Source organism: Bombus vancouverensis, chromosome 1 (genome assembly GCF_051014615.1).
Source record: "Bombus vancouverensis nearcticus chromosome 1, iyBomVanc1_principal, whole genome shotgun sequence".
Taxonomy (NCBI): domain Eukaryota; kingdom Metazoa; phylum Arthropoda; class Insecta; order Hymenoptera; family Apidae; genus Bombus; species Bombus vancouverensis.
In genome coordinates this window covers 21,742,829-21,763,229 of record NC_134911.1, presented here as the reverse complement: position 1 = coordinate 21,763,229, position 20,401 = coordinate 21,742,829, and the positions used below count along the sequence as shown (strand labels likewise).

The window sequence follows — 20,401 nt, the reverse complement described above, 5'->3', positions numbered from 1 at the left end:
GTTTTCCTCTGTTTCTGTTCTCTAGCGGTTGCTACCAGCCTTCGTTATAATCGTTTACTCGAATCAATCTTATCAGTATTCAAGAATAAATCGTCTGACACACCTCCTGGTTATACAACCAATAACTCCCCCTGCAATAAAGTTGCAAATAAAACAACTATTGTAATATCGCATGCAAATAAACCAGAGCCAATGAAACTTCTACGTTAAACGTATCTTCGTATTAAATCGCTTTGCATAATTGAACATCTAACTGATAATTCATTTAAATTACGCGATCATGCGGAAGCTATTGTGTCTGCTTCTTACACGGCGTGACTTTTGTATCGCGTTCGCGCGTGTACTTGATGATGGATGATCTATATCTCAAATAATAAATCGTCCTTAACAAACTCTGTATCCTTTGTTAATTAATCGCCATTGACGAGTGAACGCGTGTGTCACAGGACGTCGGGAAGGGACGTTGGATATCGGTTTGTTATAAGGAGACGCGTCGTTAAGAGATCGATACGACCTTGACCGATTAATGCGGAATTTAGTTTTGGAAATCTGTCATGGAATTAGGCGATGGAGTGCGTAAATAAATACAAGCGACCACGAGTATACGCGTCAGAAGCAGCGAAACGAAGTTTTTGTTTGACGCGTATACTCGTCAAAGGCAGGTAACTGGTCAGATCGACGAACAATTGCGCGTTTCGATCTTCATTGGTTGTATCAAACCTCGGCCGATCAACTCAGTACTATAGTACTATAGTGTTATAACTAACTTGCAATCAACTCGTTTAATTCGTTATTTCCAGAAATAGAATCGCGAATTCGGTAGATCGTCGATGTCTATTGTTCGTTCGATATAAATCTTCGATGCTTTTCGAATACCACGCGGTAATTATCACGGTGGAATGTGCTAGAACAAAGAAATGCTGTGAGTAGATTGCGAATGTTTACGCAAATCGAAGCAATGGAATCTAAGTAAATACGTGCTTGCTAAATATTCGAAATATCTTAACAACCAATAGCGTATATTTCGGATATGTTACATATTTTTGCATATAGTGTACATTTTAATATCTCTAAGGCGTAATTGAGTAAGTGTAATTGTAACAAAGTTCGAATACGCGTGACACTGGTTTACACAAGTTATTGGATTAAACTGAAGTAATCGTAATAAAAATAGCTCTTGTTTGTGCTTGTCTTTCTACAAGAAAACCGAGCAACTATACAACTGAGATTTCTTCAACGAAATATTTTGTGAATATATCTGTAATTAGGTATATCGTAAAACTGTATTTAATCAAATCACCAAGTTGTGGAATTATTCTTATTCCTTTTTATTTATCATAGATATATGCGTGTATATCGTTTTTAGTAATTCGATTTATTCCACCATGAATTCTAATTGCTAAAACACGTTATTATCTAACAAGGCGGAAAATTTGACAAAGATCGTTCTTGTTAGGGGCTTGTCGATCGTTTCCTCCAACAAATTTCGACTATTTTATCGACAGATTTATCGATAGGCTTCCATTCGCTACTGCAAAAGAGCAATATATTACGATAAGTAACACAACCATTATATTTCTGCTACTTCCGAAGAATGTTCCCAAGGACACAGTTAATGAACCTCGTTATTTGAAGTTTTTTTTTCTTCCTGATTTTGTAACTATACGCTTCGATAGTGTTTCCTGTTGCCGTTCACGATAGAATAGCATATCTATCTATCTATCTGCTATGCTAGATCATATTATAACTATACGAAAAATCCTATAGCAAACTCACTGTGACATAAATAACCATGATAGACGATTGGGACATTTTTACGAATCGATTAAGGTCAGTTTCGTGGGAACCAGTTACAGGTAGTCCCGCCAAAAACCGCGTCCACGTCCGAAACTGGCTTGTAGAACGTTTCCTTATGCGCGAGTTTGATTCATCATTGTCGATTAATTGAAAACGAATCGTTTCGCAAACCTGATTTAACCCTTTTGCCTTCTTTCGACCATTCTCGACCCAACTGTATTTTTCTAACGCAAACTTACTTAAACTTAACTTAACTTAACTTAACAAACTTAACGCGTTGTACATCTTAAAACGTTACAAATCCTTTTTGTTCGCTAAAATTGTTCCTAACGCAAAAAAATACTTCGAGCTTGAAGAAAATATAAATAAATTTTTGTTCCAACGAATGCTTTTACCTTGCAGTCTTGCGTTGTACATCTTAAAACGTTACAAATCCTTTTTGTTCGCTAAAATTGTTCCCAACGCAAAAAAAATACTTCGAGCTTGAAGAAATATAAATAAATTTTTATTCCAACGAATGCTTTCATCTTGCAATCTTGCGTTGTACATCTTAAAACGTTACAAATCCTTTTTTTTCGGTAAAATAAAGTATCATGAATTTTTCATTCTTTCGCAGGAAACATGTATATATGTATTTGGATCATAAAAGTATAAGAAGATAGATCAGTTTGAAATAGAACCCTAATGATAATTCGTCTGATAATTCTCATTGAACCTGCCGATTAGTAAGAAGTGAAGCGTTGCGTAACTGATTTATTTTCCTTTAACGATCGATAAGACACAATGACTGCTCATTATCGCGATATTTTCTCTTTCTTTCCTTTCCTCGGTTGACGCACGTGATCTCAAGACAATCTGGTCATGAATCTAAAGAGACTTGTCCTGCAGCTGCGCGATCCCCTTGCAGACCTTGGATTTCCTTATCCTGATTACACGTTTGATCTTCCATATACGCAGGATTATACGTACTTTGTCTATGTATCAGGAAGAATCGTTCTTTGATCATTTAATTGATCCACGTGTAAATTACTGTCACGAATCATCCATTTGATGAAAAATCTTTCTGTTCGAGGAAAGTTTCAATCGTGTACCGAGTTACAATCGTGAAGATAAGAAGGTATAATTATCGATGTAATATTCGATGATTAATATAATTTGTATTAAAAATTCTTTTTCTATAATATATTTTTATAGTATATTTAACGCTAAATTTCGTGCTCGCATGCAGATTATTTACGTATCACGAGAATCTTTATTTTACAAGTGACATTTAGAAACCATAGATTATCGATGAGTTATCGAAGACACGATTATTCATCGTTTGAATAAATCGAAGGTTTCTTTGACAATTTAGTTAGCTTCTTCGAAGGATAATTATCTTCGATCCTTTAGTTGTATCTATGCAATACATATTTTTCATCTATAAACGTATTTTGAAACAATTGAGAAAAATAATAGGTAGTAGGTACCCATGCCAATAATACCAATATGTATAATATGATACCAATATAATACCAAAATGTGTGATACCCAGCCTTGCTTCAAAACTGACATAAATATATTTAGTTTTCCAAAAGGATACGAGAAAGCATCTTTCAACGTAATGACAAATTATTTTTCTAATTGAATTTATTAACGAGATTATCTTTTATAAAACAGGATCGGTCGTCCTGCTATATTTATGATCTTACTGAAACCTATGTGATTTCTTATAGCGGCAGCTTGAAAAACGTGTTCCTCGAGTTATGAAATTATGACACCAACGGTGAAATATGCACATATATCACTTAACGTGTAATAAAATATATATTTACGTTATTAAAGCAAATCAAGTCTCAGGGGACAGGTAAATAGGGATATCAATGTAAAATTATAATATACAATTGACAATTTAATTATTTGAAAACGTATGGTCTAACAAATGGGCATAAATACTTTTTATCCCTGTTATTTTATAATGTTATTTTCTTACAAATACCTTTTACGTAATTCCATTAGTGATAAATAAAACTGGTATGATATGGGTCTATGGATTTATAAGAGATCATTATGCTAGCTACTCGTTACCAAATATCGGATATATTTATACATTTTTTCTGTGTTTCAAATTCGGATTTTACAATATCAATTATCAGCATGAATTCAATTTAATATAAATACAGCGAGAATCAGTAATGTAGGCTCGATTAATTATTATTAATACATAGCATGTAATCTACTGGTTCCACTTTTGTCAGCGTGTCGTTGGTAGATTCTCAGTAATCGTAAGCAATAAAATATTGTAATTATAATTGTAACAAAATACCTCGATCCAACAATGATAACAGAGTTTATACGATCAGCTGCATATATAATTTCGTAACAATTTATAGGGATCGATTGTTATTCAGGTTTACGCTTAAAGAAACCAAACTATTCGTTTCGTTGTTATCAGCTTGTCATGTTACCTAGAAGGATTTCATACGTAAGAAAAATGTTCTTATACTTTACGACTTAACCACTTCCTCTACGTATTAATCGTCGACTAATTTAAACGTTCCTTCGAGGCATTTCTTCGTATTAAAAAATATTGCACCTGGTTCTGCAATATTGCGTTACGGTGCCACGGATTTTTATCTCGGGCTGTCTATTCGTTAGGTCACTCGTAAGTTTATTTCGTAAGTAACCTTTAGTCGAAAATTATAAATAATTCATTTTCAGATAATTACGCTATTTCTACATACGATATCTTACGCTTCAATGGAATTTTCATTTATTTTTTTCATTGTCACAGACTTCTAGTCTCTCGAATTAGTCTCGATATTTTGTTATATTTATTAAATCATTACGCCACAAACATTAATCTATTCTAACTATTTTATTTAATCACACTGAATACATTTCGTCTACTTAGGTGCTTTAAGGTAATCGAATAAAAGTTCAATAAATCGCGCGTAACAAGTAACAAGTCGATACTCTTTAATCGTATCGTCTAATGCTACCGAAGATATTCAAGATTTTTGGAGTTTCTAAAATTCCTTGCTATATAGATTATGATAATAAAATAAAAATTCAGAGCCTGCTCAAAGGCCAGCAATCGGTAACCAAGGATTAACGTGTTCTCATTTTATCAGAAAATCTCCCAAACTCGTCACGTCGTAGACCGTTTTTAATTTTTCATCCTTGAAGAGTCCATTGTCTCAACGAGACACGTACGTAGAAGAAGCGACGAAGATCTTCGGGGGTTGCTACGTTGGAACGGTTAACCTTGACAGGTTCGTAAAGGCAGTTCTTTCTGTTGCACCACTTCTCGGTAGAAAAGCGAGTATCATTCCCTTCATTAAACATTCCATACGTAGGATTCGTCGAATACATGTTCTGTATGAGTGCGCGACAATTACATCAAAATCCGAGGGATACGCGGAAACAGCAATTACAGAAATTGGACTCACCTGTTTCGTGTGGTGAATCTTGTAAACTGTCTGCGGTACGTACAACGACTAATCGAGCTTCTTGGAATGGGTTACAATTTCTTGCGATTCAGCTGTTTTACTCGTTTCATAATCATCTATTTGCGTTGAGCGTGTTATATGAATATTTTATTTGCGACAACATCTTTAATAGGGCGTTACACAATATCGATAATAACATGATTGCTTTTCATGATAATCGACGCTATAATTATAAAAATACTGGTCGAACCAAACAGCATATCGAAATAATTAATCTGGAACTTTTTTATCAAAATTTCATAGATTCACAGATGTGCAATGTTACGGGGTTTACATGAATTTTTAACAAATATTAGTCTTTTCTTCCCGTGTTCATTTCAAAGTATACACTCTACTAAAGTATTAGGTCATTAGGTGGTAATGACAAAATCCGCAATCACTTAGTTGCCAACCCAATATACATACAAAATGTATTTTGATGTTTGGAAACTTCTATAGTGGAATGTAATATTACCCAAAATCTTCTCGAGTTAAAGGTTTTCTCGCTTCTATCGGCTTTTCTTCTAACGTACTCAAATAAGAAGACACTCCAATGTATTAGCTTTTTAAATGTGCGAGGAAAATATTTTAATCACAGAGGAGTATCGCCTCCACGAACTCGAATTGCACGGTGTGGTGTCGGGAACGGGGAAAAACCGTGACTCGACAACCGGTCCGACCTACTGCCGTAGGATTCCCCGTGAAAGGTTATTGACAGATACGGAGAAAGAGTAGTCGAAAAGGAGTCGTCCTTAAGAAAGTGTAGTAACTCGAAACGACAGGTTTTATCGAAGAATCATGTTACATATCTTTTTCCTTGTAATTCTCGTTGGAAACGCTGTTATTGATTAACGATTTGATTTTTTCCTTTCAGCAATTTTTCATTCCGTAGTTATCTCTAATTAAATTTTACATTTAAATCGATTGTTGATATTACGTCGTAGTGGTATTTAATTACGGCATATTTTTTATTCTCGATTACGGTTAAAAATATACCCAAGCGATCGATCAGAGTTGATCAGGCTTGTCCTTGAATCATAATAATGTTACATTTTTTGTATCTAAAATCGATCTATGAATTTTTCTATGAAACAACGAATTCGTTTTGTGAATACGTCTCCTCCCTTTTGTCTAAATAACGCGATCATTAATCAAATAACTTGCTGACCATTATGCAATCTCATGCTATTCCAAACAGAAGCGAAGAAACGAAGTTTATTTAGAAATTTGTTTTCCTGAAACCACACATCACCCAGTAACCTGTTTTTCGACGTGGAAACATCCCATTGATGAATCATTTTAATTGGTCGTGCAGTTGCTGGAATACCAACGACGAGCTAAAATACCGAATTGCTTTTGTCCCACTCGTTGTTTATTCAAAGTAGGTCATCGTCTATTAATAAAATTATTGACGAAATTACATAGTGTACGTAGATGTGTGCAATTTCGATCTCTAATTTGCGTTTCGACTTTCAACATGCTGTCAAGATGTATTACTTTACCAAACATTTCCGTGTTTGACATGTAATTTCCGGTGTCGCTAGATAGTTACGCTGGCAACTAATAAAATTGTAAACGTTCGAATAGCGATAGGCCCTCTTATCAGATACTAATCATTGACAGCTTAGACACTGACAAAACATTTCAACTGTTACTCGAACGAGTTAAGCCAACCGTGCTGCAACGCTTAACGATCACATACATTCTAAATAATTACAATAATTAAGGATTAATTTGCATCCCTCGCTGTCTTAGGTTTCACTCGAGATCCACGCAAGGTCGCCAAGCACACGTAGAACGCGTGTCTCGTTATATCACAATCCTGATACGCGAGTAAACACATTTTACACATAGAATGGAACTTTCTTGTATTTTATTCTACGTTCGTCCTACACCGACTCGTCCACCAAAATAATTTTCTTTTCTTTCAACCCTTACAGCTCAACATTATGGTTTGACTGTCGATCCATGTGAATTTTGCTTCAGTATCGTTGTCCTGTGGTCGTAGCCATGCTATTTGTAGTTATTACGAGTAGTATCTTTTCTATCTTTTGCATAATATAGCATTTTGAATGATAATTAGAAAAGCCTACTTGCATTTGTTTGGCTCTAAAATAAAAACGTGCACCGAAACTATATCCACTCTATCCACGAAACAAAGCCAACGTATTTCTCTGATATCTTTTAAGAGTAAACTCCACTACGTCGTTTGCTTCATTTTCTATGGAATCATATCTTTTCGTTATTAAAGAATTTTTTAAGACTAACGCACAATTACGAAAGAATCGAACGCGAAATAAGAAAACGACTGATTTCTCGTTTCAGTTACGCGCTAGAGTTTCTTAAAGCATTAAAATTCTTTTCCTCTGTCATCGATTGCCTCTACTCAAGTTCTTTCGAAACTCTTATTTTTATCGGATAAATTTCTTCGAGAAACGATCGTACAGTTATCGCTGAAATCGTAACGGACAACTAGACGTTTAAAAGCTTGCTTCGATTCGCTAACGACAGTAATAGAAAACGTGGCTCGGTTGTTCGATCTCTTTGTCTTCGAATCAAGGATTCAAATGTCTACATGCGATATTTGTACGCCTTTTACCACCGGGTTTTCACTGCTAACAAAAAGTTATCGCAATACCGATCAACATATTAGTCACCGATTTTAACATCGCTCCTACTAATGTATTCCCCGTTTCGCAACAATTTCACGGTACAATGTGCCCACTGTTTTTCTTACGTTCTATATAAAATCTAGATTTCTGTATCGCGTCCGATTGCAACAATATCTCGTCGATCGTGAAATAAATCGAAAAAGACGATTCGAGATACCAGCATGACGATTCTAACCATGCGGCGTCTGTCTTTTCTTCCTTCGTATCTTTCTTCGTCCCGTAGTTATAGTTTTCTTCTCACCCTTTACCTTTCATTTAACATTGCGTTGACTCGTATTACTTGGCGAATAATTAAGCAGAATTATAATACAACTTTCTTAACGAGAATCACGAACTTCGAATGTTCCATCAATAAGCTTGCTGTCTGGAAAATAAGAATACAGAGGGTGGTTATTTTTTAACGTTATTTTTACGTTATTTTTTTAATTTTTTAAATTTTTATTCTACATTTTCGACTTCTTTTTTCGCGTAGAATCACCCCCTTTCCGCTTCTACCACCAGTTACCAACCCTATAGAAAAATTGGAAAGATTCTTGTTCGATTTAAATGGATATCGTTCACGTGACGTCTTATACGCTGAATTGAAGATATACGTGAATCTGTAAAATTCGACAGAATCACGAGATTCTTCTTCGGAAGTTTCATCGATAAAATATTATCTGGAAACTGAAAATACGGGAAAAATCGAAGAATTGTCGTTCGATTGAATAATATATTTTTCAAACGTCGTAGTATATGTTACGTTATAATGCGATAGAATCAATCAAGCGACTGTTGATTTCGTAACATCGTGACACGAACGAAGACAGTCGGTTTCCGTCGGGATGTCACCGCGAGTCAGAAATCTCGATTATGGTTGCTTATCCAGAATAAGTGGTTCGTGAATCGCTAGAAGATCCCTATGAAATATGTCGAGTCTTAACCGAGCTACGTCGGCCATAAAATTCCAAGGCATTCCAGGAGCTTAACTCACCGAGGGTAGAATTATCGTCGAATCATGGAAACGTTTCGAGAAGATTTTCCTCCAAGTAGATACGAAGAAAAATTCCTCGCACGACCTTTATCTTCATTTTTAATTTTCATTTTCCTGTTCACATCTATTTATTTAATCGACGTCTCGCTCTAACTATTCCATTTACACACATAGAACGAAACTCGGACGAAAGATACGTCGTTTCGTTGAACGAAGAAACAAAATCTTTTCTTCTTTCCAAATTCTTAACCCGTCTTTTACAACGGTGCATCTTTATACAAACATGAAACCTAATCTGTCGAACGTTGTGATTTTCATTTCGGTAGAACGAAGTAGAACATACGTAATTCGATAAAACAATATAAAACGAGAAATGTCGTGCATCTATTGTTTCCTTATAGAAGGAAAGAAACTTTTCGGCCGAGCTAATATATTCCTTTGTGTGCAACAAATTTAACAAATTTGAATACAATAATGTTCACAGTATATGTATATATTATAATAAATATTATAATACCACAATATAGTGATGGATATCGAAATCCATGGATATCGAAATTATAATACCACAATATAGTGATGGATATCGAAATCCATGGATATCAAAATTATAATGCCACAATATAGTGATGGATATCGAAGGAGCCAGGAATTAAATTTAAATAATTATAGCGCCTATGGTATATGGTATAATATACAGAATATGGTAACACAGATACGACTGTCACTTCCAGAAATATAAAAATTCATCCAAATTATCAGTTTCGAAGGGATCTCTTATCGAATATAAATCGCTGTTCGGTGTGCAAAGGGTTAAAATCACTGTAGAAATTCCAAAGTCACGACGATCTCGCGACCATTTCACGATTCACTATCGATCACGACTCGAGAAAACGATCACGCTTCGTTGCTCGTTGATTAATCGGACGCGAGACAATGACAGGTTAAAACTAGGATGAGCGTTCCTTGAACTCGTTGAATCGCCTGTCACAACCTCCGGCAGACTGAACACATGGTAAAAACAGCCGATCAACAGTTCGACCGGCATTACGAAAAACCGATCGAAGTTACGTAAGAAAATGACGTGTCGGCGGAACGTGTAGAAGATCCTTTTTTTCTTCTTTTTCTTTTTTTTTTGCCAGACCAACGCGATACCGTTTTCTGTTTGTCTCTGTTGCTAAAATTGCTACAGATACATGCGTTCGATCGAGATCTGTTTCCGATGCGATGACAATCTGTGACGAGAATCGAAAGTGAAACGATGGATTTCCGGGGCCTGGTGTAACTTAAAAAGCGACTGTCGAAATTCTCCGTTTCAATGACATTGGAAGAAGAGAAAGAGCTTGCTTGCTTGAGAGAGAGAGAGAGAGAGCGCTATTTTCAGGAAGTGGCGAATCGACAGGGTAAACGCAGGACTGAAGGTCAAGTGGCGGAAGCAAATTGACGGAAGAGTGATCGTGGCCATTGGTCGTCGATGAAATATCTACGAATGATTATCGATCGTTTTGCACGAGTCAGATTTTTTTAACGCGTTCTTTGACCCCTTCAGGGACAAATTCGATACGATCGATAAGATCAGGTGTTTTCACCTGATATTATGCGAATTTTATATTATACGATATTTTTGATAATACTTCACATTACGAAATAACGAAATAACATTAAAATATGAAATTTATATGGAAACGAGATAATAATACTTCGAAGATTCTCAGAGGAATAACATGTACGTAACGTAATTTACGAACAATGAACAAAGCGCAAAGAACTATCATCTAACATCGTAACGCGTCACTTCGTTGATTAATTGAAAAATTCTAGAGAATGGACTGTTTTCCATAATACCGGTGTTATATTTTATTTTCGTGTATCTTTTGGAACCGTGTAATTGATTCTATCTATTATCTTCGATCTATCTAGAATACATTTACATATATCTATATATTTTTGACACTAACCTTTATAGCTGTAGAATGTGTGTCACGTTTCAGGTAAATGTCCTTCCTCGTGCTAATTTAATTCAGGTATCGAGAAGTCTGCAAAAAATGTTGCTGGATATTTCGAGCTTGGTCGAAACTAGTTGGTTAAGTTTCTAAAAATAACCGGAACGCGTATCGAATCAACATATTGTAAATGCTTCTACATAGTGTAATTTCACTAACGGTCCATCGACAGCTGTTACACAGACTTGATAACAGGTTTGACAAAAAAAAAAAAAAAGAAAAAACTACGTGCGATATAAAACATAACAGATAATTGGCGTTTTAATTACGCCCAGTTTCACGGTGCAAAAGCGTAAAAGCATTGACATTACGCGCACCATAGAAACGCGTAGGTCTCGTAGCCAGAGCTGTTTTCGAACGTTCCACGCGTCGATGTGCAGGATCGTCGCGATGGCGAGCTCTCGTAATTATTAAAAACCTCTCGGTGGCCTGATAGAGTGGCCTTCGTGCCAATGGCACGCTCATTGTTGGCCCGTCAATCTCACAGCAATTTCCCGCGTTCTGGAACCGAGCTCGACTTCGATTGTACACGCAGTATCGACCGTGAAGATGTTTCTAAACCAACCCTTCTAAAAAGTACGAACAGGAGAAAAGTAAAAAAACAATGGGAAAAAGTGGAAGAAAGAAACAGAAGTGGAGGATTTGATGTTTATAAACATGTCGATGATTAATTCAACCGGGATCAGAGGTCAACGAACGCTTTAATCTTTTCTACCTTCCTCTAGAACAATACTTGTATTTGTAATATTTACACTGTACCAGCATATTCGTAACTAAAGAGCTTCTGAAAGAAAATCTATTTATACCTGTGATAAATAGACATTATTTTTACTTTTCTAGTCAAATAGTCGAATTATTTTTTTAATGAGATTTTTTACTTAATTCGTAAACAGGAAAAGAACAAACTCTTTTGGGAGCTACGAATAATCAATATGATTAATATTAGGAAAAGAAAAATTTCTATCTCAATTTGCTAGTTTCATCGTTCTTCTCGTATTAGAAAACTCCCCGATTCCGAAATCTAAATGTGTACAATTCGAATAAAAGATTAAATACGAAATTGTATCGTTGTGTCGTTTGCGTCGTTTTCGAAAGAAGCAAATCAATAGATTCTCGAGCGGATTGAAGCGGTGAAACAACAGCTGTACAAGGTGCGAAGTGCTAGAAAGACATCGGCGTGAAAAACACCCGGAATGAATCAACCGAGATTCGTGAGATCACAGATATCTAAATATAGCGCGATGAAAAAGGCGATGCAAATGTCGTCCGCGTACAGCAGCGAGATTTACTTACTACATTTACTCGGTTGTTGACTCGCGACAACATTTTCCTTTACGCAAGAATTACAAAGAAACCGATACGACGACCTTCCGCAAAGCGAAATCACCGTGTTACACAAACACATTCTCCCGTCTTCGATGTGGTTTTCCCGGTGAAACGAATTAATTGGAATCTTGCTATTCCGCTATCAAAATTCTGAGGATCGCGTTTATGTAAAACGCGTGATACGTAATTTTGAAACCCGATTCGTTGATCGTTTCTGAGAAACAAAGCGGCGGTAAATCATAGAAGAAAATGTAGTTTCCTTGAAAATATTATAAAACTAAACAAAATTGTTGCTATAAAGCAAAAATTAGAAATGTAGCTCAACTTCGTGTTGTCACGCAGCTGCTCGAGATCGCGTTCGTAATCGATCGTAATCGGTTCGTAATCGAACCTCGCCACGATACAAATAATTTACCAAAATATAGGATAAATCGTTTGTTTCTAACCTTTTTCGATAACTAAGCACAGTTTTCGACTAAATTCTCTCTTCCGCTGGATCCTATCGTCCAGGTGTCCTCGGATTTGTACGCTTTTTCCTAAATTCACGAAATTAAACAAAAATCCAACCGCATAGTTAATCTTACGACAGTCAGTATTTTAAATTGCAGAATGTATGAATATAAAATTAATTAACAGCGTGTTGAATTAAGAAATTGAAAAATAAAAAGAGACTCGTGTTTCTCGCGTTTTATCTGCAAACGTAAAAGAAAAACAGTCGTTAACCTACGTAATTTTCCGCTACGATTTCGCATTGAAAGTTTATTTTTCTCGGAAAAGCACGGAATTTAGTAATAAAAAATCGGACGAAAGAACATTCGAGGCCGTGGTAGGCTTAAGAAAACACAACGAAACGTAAAAATTCTTCATCTTCTTCGAACGATTTTCTTATTTGCTCGTATTCTTCCGTCTCGCCAGATTCAAGGTACACCAAACAGGATACAGATAGATCTGTTATTACGTTACATCGATCTGTACCCGATCGCGTACAAAGAACAACAAAAAGGAACAAATCGAACGGATTAGAAGAGAATCGATGGAAACGAAACCTAAACGGAACCCTGTCGTAGCAGCGAAACGAATTCTTCGTTATAGACACCCCTCCTGCGGTGACGCAGGATCGCAAAACGATCTACCAGTCGCTGGATAATTGGTCCTTGGGTTTGGTTCCGGCCGAGGTCGAATTGCTTTCTGTTTCGCGGCGTTAATCGCCCCGCCCGGACGTGAGTAATCGTTCAGCAATCGGTGCATGTGTTACACGGTAGTCGACTGGCCACCATACAACCATCGATGTCTATTCCACGGATGAAAAGAGAGAGGTAGAGGCATTGAACTCACCCAGACCTCATTCGATGAAAAAGTTTCGTTTCTTTTGTGGAAAAGCCCATGGGTAACCCGTTGCGGTGCTTCGTTTCACGCGATCATTTCGTCCCGTAGCTTTCAGTCTTATCCTCCCTTCCTTTCCTTTTTCCTCCTTTTCCGCGTGTTACCTTCTTGCTCGATCGATTCTTTGGGTTAATTTCTGGCGATTAGTTAAAAAAAAGGAAATGGAATCTAAGCGTAAAGAATTGTATTTTAGACTAAAGGTTATAATGATAACTATCCTTTGAATATAATTATATAATTTCGCGTATTATATGTATTCTATGCGTCTTTGCACCACCTTACCTTTTTGCTCGATCTATTCTTTGGGTTAATTTCTGGCGATTGGTTAAAGAAAGGAAATAGAATCTAAGCGTAAAGAATTGTGTTTCAGACTAAAGGTTATAATGATAACTATCCTTTGAATATAATTATATACATTTGCGTATTACATGTATTCTATGCGTTTTTGCACCACCAAATTTTCCGCGAAAGCATAAAACGTCACAATCTACCGACGGTAGTCACGCTTCTTGTCAATTAAAAAAATTGTTTCACGAAGTACATATCGTAGTGGATGTAATTTAAATATTTTTCATACATTGCAAATTTTTGCATATTACGTGTATTTTATAGATTCTTGCAGTTTCAGTTTTTCTCGTAAATTTTTTTTTTATTTGGTTGTTTACATTCACAATTTGTCCGATTCGGACATTTGGTAGAATTTTTTGGCTGTTTGATTAACACGTGAGTGGCTACCCCAAGGTGGGTACCATCTTCGTATTTATTAGATTATATCCTTTATGAGATCTGTTGGGTGTTTCCTTTTTAGTCTTTCTTTCTCGTAAATGGACAAAAACTCAAAGTATATCGATAACATCGCGCTACTAGTTGATCAACCTGTTTCCTAAATATCGCCGACGATTCGTTCCACGATCGAGTTTGATCTTTCATTTTCATCCTTCCTTCTAAGATCCAAACGAAATGGAACAGCGTGCGTGACCGATGGGGCACGCGCGCGATGTCACATATTCCCGACCTTGCGACTGAAACCTAGTAGAATTCCACGCGGAATGCAGTAGCAGTGATAACATTTCTGGTTCGCGTATGCGGGGGTGGGGGCGGAGGACTCGTTGCGATTTTTCTGCGGTTCCGCTTCGATTCGATTCCCGTCGACGCCGGGTTTCTTTGTGCGATCGTAAAAACAACTCCTCTCTCTTTTCATTGGCATAGTTATCGATCGATCATCTGGTCGTTATTACGCATAAATACGTTATATATTATATTATGAACATAAATTGCAATTGAAACAGTTTATCCGCCACTGCGTGGACGCGTCGATATTAGCATCGAAGTGTCGTACTTTGCTTGATAATCGCGAACCGCTGATAACGATTTATAAAACGTCCAATATCGATCGTTTAAATATCAAACGACGTTATCGTTATGCAGCGGTTAGCTTTACTCGTACGCGGCCGAGATTCGCGAATGCATGTTTAATACCAGCCACTTATGAATCCCGCCGGCTTACACACCCTCGATAATGAATATTAATATGCCAGGCATTAACAGGCAACGTTAAGTATGCCTAACGGATATTACTTGCGGACGAATACCAACGGATGCGTAATAAAAGATTTTATCCGATTAAAAGCGGTCGATTAAGAAACAAGTCGTTACCTATCACGAGTCTTGAAATCGTTTGATGGTTGCAAACGCAGGCGTTCGCCGATATGTTTCACATTGTTTCGTACTTTCTGACGTATAGGTTCGTGCAAATGTCTCGATGAATTTGTTTACGAACGAACATAAAGATACACCGAAGTTGTTTCGAATACGCTGTTACTTCTTAAGAAACACGATTGCAGTATACTTGTTATTATCTTTCTTATCGTTCTATCGTTATTCGTCTTATTCTTCCTAACTCTGTTATATGCAACTCTATTAAAAACTTGACGATACGATTTTTTGTGTCTTTCGGTATGCACATTTACCTCTTCCTCGGCTGTTCTATTTTCCTCGAAGCTTCAATTCCTTTCTCGTCTTCTTCTACAGTTTTCGCAATTGCTTCTGTACCCTTATTTTTGTTCGCATTCCGCTATGACATATTTTAGATTCCTTCTTTCCATCTTCACATATCCTACGTACATGTCTTTTCCTCCACTTCTTTGCATTGCCTTTCATACTTTTTCCATATCTGTACCTCGTTAATAAATTTCTGTGCTTGTTCTTCGCGTCGCCTTTCAACTGCCTCGGTAACTGCTCCGTTCGAGACACAGGGCTCGAAAGACGTAGCGGCAAAGATTATTCGCCAGCGGAATGATAGGCTGACAAAGAACATTTGCCACCAAATAAAAGTGTCGATAAAGATAACTTGTCCGTAAGATAAAACGTGGCAAGAATCACTCGCTGATATATGCGACATTTATTATGAAGTGAACCATATACCATGAACCATATAGTGGGCGGTGTGAACGTTTCTGAATTGAAAAGGGGCTAAGTATCAAGCAACTGGCGAAGAACTATTGATGCACGCTGACTCTAAACTATGCGAGATAAGAGCTGTTGATAGGGGAGTAACATGTGAATTGGTTATTTTTTATATATTTTGACCTTGCAAGGATGGTGATCAGTTTAATACGATTGGTAAAATTTCCTCCACAAGTGACCACCTCCGCGTCATCGGTACCCGAGGGTACGAAGCGACCCGTGAAGGCCTGCACGGGAATTCCGTCTAGAAGTTAAAGAGAAGGAAAATCCCAGATAGCTGCCACTGATGGAATAAGTTTCTTTTTGGTTTCATAAGCGTATTGGTATTAGGAAAGTCAGAATTTCTTAGCCTTGTAAATATACCAATTATAATGTACTATATATATATAATAAATGTAACTCTATATAATATAAATATAACTAATAAATATACTATAATTACCCCAGTATATAAATTTATACAGATATAAACGTTTCAAACTGTAAATGAATAAATGGATAAAAACATAAATCGCGAACAGGGGATCAGCATGAGAAGAAATTCTGACTTGGTGTATAAAATTTTGTATATAATAAAATGTGCAGGATACCTGTCGCGTAATACGAGAATTAATAAAAAATCTCGATGAAAACTAAAATTAGAAGAATTACAAAGAAGTAAACAGGCATATAGATCTCTATGTACCACCATATTGACGATATCTAGGAAATATATGATTCTTAATATATGATGAATTACTATTTCTTTAGGCTTATAAATTTCTTAGCCTTATAAATGTAAATCCTTACTAGTATATAAATTTATACAGATATAAACGTTTAAAATTGTAAATGAATAAAAGGATAAAGCCATAAATCGCGAACATGGGATCAACACAAGAAGAAATTTTGACTTGGTGTATAAAATTTTGCATACAATAAAACGTGCAGGATATCCGCGCGTAACACGAGAATTAATAAAAAATCTCGATGAAAACTAAAATTAGAAGAATTACAAAGAAGTAAACAGGCATATAGATCTCTATGTAGCACCATATTGACGATATCTAGGAAATATATGATTCTTAATATATGATGAATTACTATTTCTTTAGGCTTATAAATTTCTTAGCCTTATAAATGTAAATCATTACTAGTATATAAATTTATACAGATATAAACGTTTAAAATTGTAAATGAATAAAAGGATAAAGCCATAAATCGCGAACATGGGATCAACACAAGAAGAAATTCTGATTGGATGTATAAAATTTTGTATTTAGTAAAACGTGCAGGATATCCGCGCGTAACACGAGAATTAATCAAAAATCTCGATGCAAACTAAAATTAGAAGAATTACAAAGAAGTAGGCATATAGATCTCTATGTAGCACCATATTGACGATATTTACGAAATATATGATTCTTAATATACAGGGTGGTTGGTAACTGCTGGTACAAGCGAAAAGGGGGTGATTCTACGCGAAAAAAGAAGTCGAAAATATAGAATAAAAATTTTTCGTTCGAGGCTTTGTTTTCGAGAAAATCGACTTTGAATTTTCGCTCGGTACGCGTGCACTTTATCGCGTCTCGTTATAACGGATCTCACTGTGGATCGTTGTCTCGATGGAAAAATTAAAAAAAAAAAAAATTAAAAAAGAATTTTTATTCTATATTTTCGATTTCTTTTTTCGCGTAGAATCACCCCCTTTCCGCTTGTACCACCAGTTACCAACCACCCTGTATAATGAATTACTATTATGAGATCGTTATTAAATACCTAAAGCTTTCTGCTGAGAACTGTGTGTACGCGAGCCTCTTATCGAAAGTAATTTACAGGATATAGTATAGTGCACTTATACCCTTCGAATTAAAGTGGCGAACGTGTCGACTTATCGCATTAGCACGCTTTTCGCACGTGCCATTTAAATCAGACATCGTGCGTATATCACGGCTCGATGCGAGTGCATAATTACGCGTCTACGTCAAAGTCGTAGGTTGTTGTTCGTCGTAAGAATAATCGGCCATTTGCCAAACGGGAATCATCGGTCTGCGTTGTTCCGAGCATTTTAATCTTTGATTCGATTGCGTCACGCGTTTACGTATTATACCTACTAGAAAAGTTTTCCCTGAAACTCGATTTTTCTATGTCTCCTAGAATCGAGCGAAAGAAGTCTGCCACTTACACGTGAAAAGAAAGCGTCGTTAAAATGTCACTGAACGTGCAAATAGTTGCGTTCGACTATTTGCCTATCTGGTGTGGTCGAACACTTAAACTTAAAGATTGCAACGACGGATTTCGTTGTTCCTGAGTAAATTATCGATGAATCTTATAAACGGGACAGGCTTAACGAACGGTACTCCGATTAATTACATAACCAGGCGTGGAAATTAAGAGTTGGATACCAAATGGACGAGTTTATTGCCGGCTTAATTACCATAACCGTGCCCCCGAGTTGCGTTTACAGTTCCGACGCGTTCAAGGCTCGCTTCTAGACGATCGATTTGCATTAGTAAACTAATTATCCGGATATTGTATAAGTTATTGCTTGCGTTGCATGATTATGCTACTAATAATATGATTGTAATCTCGTATCGCGTAAAGTGTACACAGTTTAAGTGTATTGGTCGACTACAATTAGCGGCTGAAAAATATCAGAACGAACGCAGAGCGGAACTAGTTGCCGACAAGCAAATAAATTGTATCTTGTGTTAAATCTTACGTATCCTTCAGCTTTTCTTGTATCGACGAAAAAAAGGTTGTTTACGGAGTATCTTTGAAACTCTGCAGGATACTCGTACATTCGTATAAATTTTCATTTCGCTTCGATCGCCCGGTACAATTGCGCTACTTGATGTTTTCTATTTAAATATCTTTTTCATCTTATCAGTTTCTTATCGGCAGAAATACTGTCAAACCAGCGAGCAAACGATCTATTTTACGATACCATTGAAGTGATAAAAAGCTAGTAAGGTAACACATTCGCTGCCGCATGTGCGACGCTCTGAGATTAGTTTAGATTTAATTTTAGGTTACATAATAAGCCAATGTGTCTAACAGAGGTGCTTCGTTAAAATAGAGATAACGCATCTTAGATAGATAAAAATATATCACGTGACAAAAATAGAAGAAATAAAACGCGATGGGTGGCGTGCTTTTGAGAAACCAGTTTACTTAAAAGGAAAGAGAAATTGAGATATTTGTTAAAGATCTCCGAATTATAAAACTAGATAATATTGCTGAAATGTACAGGAAACTCGTTTGGAATTTGAAAGAAATCGATCGAATCTGATGGAATGAAGTATTTCGAGAATCTGGAGATCCTCTATCGTTAATTATCCTGTAATTGATTACATCTAGATAACATTTCTAACACACGTGCATACCAAAGATTTCGTGAGAGAAAGTTATTAGGAAAGAAGGATCGTATTGGAAGGATCGCTAGATACGCAAACCCCTAAACTGTCGACTTTGCCTCGTCTATTTCTTGCTAATTTCTTTCTAAAATCGGAAATACGCGACACGCGTTGCAATTTATCCGACGATTTCCCTTTCGTTTTTCCTACCTATGCGACAAGTAGGGCGACCTTAAACGCATTTCCGCGATCCCGCGTGGCAATTAACGTTTGCCGCGAGTTTCGCAGCGCAATGACGAATTTCAAACATCGTTCAACCACCGCACGTTCGAGCCATACTTTTCGAGAAACGCGCAATGAAACGTATCAAACTCTTTACCTGTCTGTGACGCTATATATCGATCAAGGTCTCTCGATCGTTTATACGCGAAAAAAAGACAGAGGAAACTTTTGTACTTTCCTTGGAAGCAATCAGCGTCTCGTTGCATTTATATTCTATAAACACATCGATCGGTGGTAATCCCGAACGTCGTAATGAATCACATTATAACAAAAAAAAAAGAAAAAAAAACAAAATGTTAGTCAGGTATCGCGAGGAAGAATTTTATCCTCGCGAAACTATGCCATTTAATTGCAGCGTGTTTCCTCTTAGGATGCCCTGCTGGAGTTCCCTTATTTTTTGTTTTCTCTCCTACAAGGAAAGTCTGTGGTAAAATGATTCGAGCAATAATGGACGTCACTGACACGACGATAGGTATCGATGATAAGGAAAATAACGGAGAATCGGGCCTTGTTACTTCGCTTTAATAGGAAACAGGATCATTGCGACAGTGATACGATGACTGTTGCTGCGCAACCGGGGCAGATTATATATTTGAATACACGTGTATACGTGTACATGAGAATATGTTTGCGGCGGGAAATTGCAGTCGCGAGATACGCCTGAACTTTTCGACGTGTTATTTATTTAACCGTG

The 20,401-nt window shown here is 36.6% G+C and overlaps 1 long non-coding RNA gene across 1 annotated transcript; it reads right to left on the bottom strand.

The window, feature by feature from the left end:
- Positions 1-3,854: 3,854 nt before the first annotated feature.
- Positions 3,855-6,329, bottom strand: LOC143302943 (uncharacterized). Its single transcript, XR_013058825.1, has 2 exons — positions 5,229-6,329; positions 3,855-5,154 (listed from the first exon to the last, which is right to left on the bottom strand). It is a non-coding gene; the product is annotated as an uncharacterized LOC143302943 (long non-coding RNA).
- Positions 6,330-20,401: the final 14,072 nt, after the last annotated feature.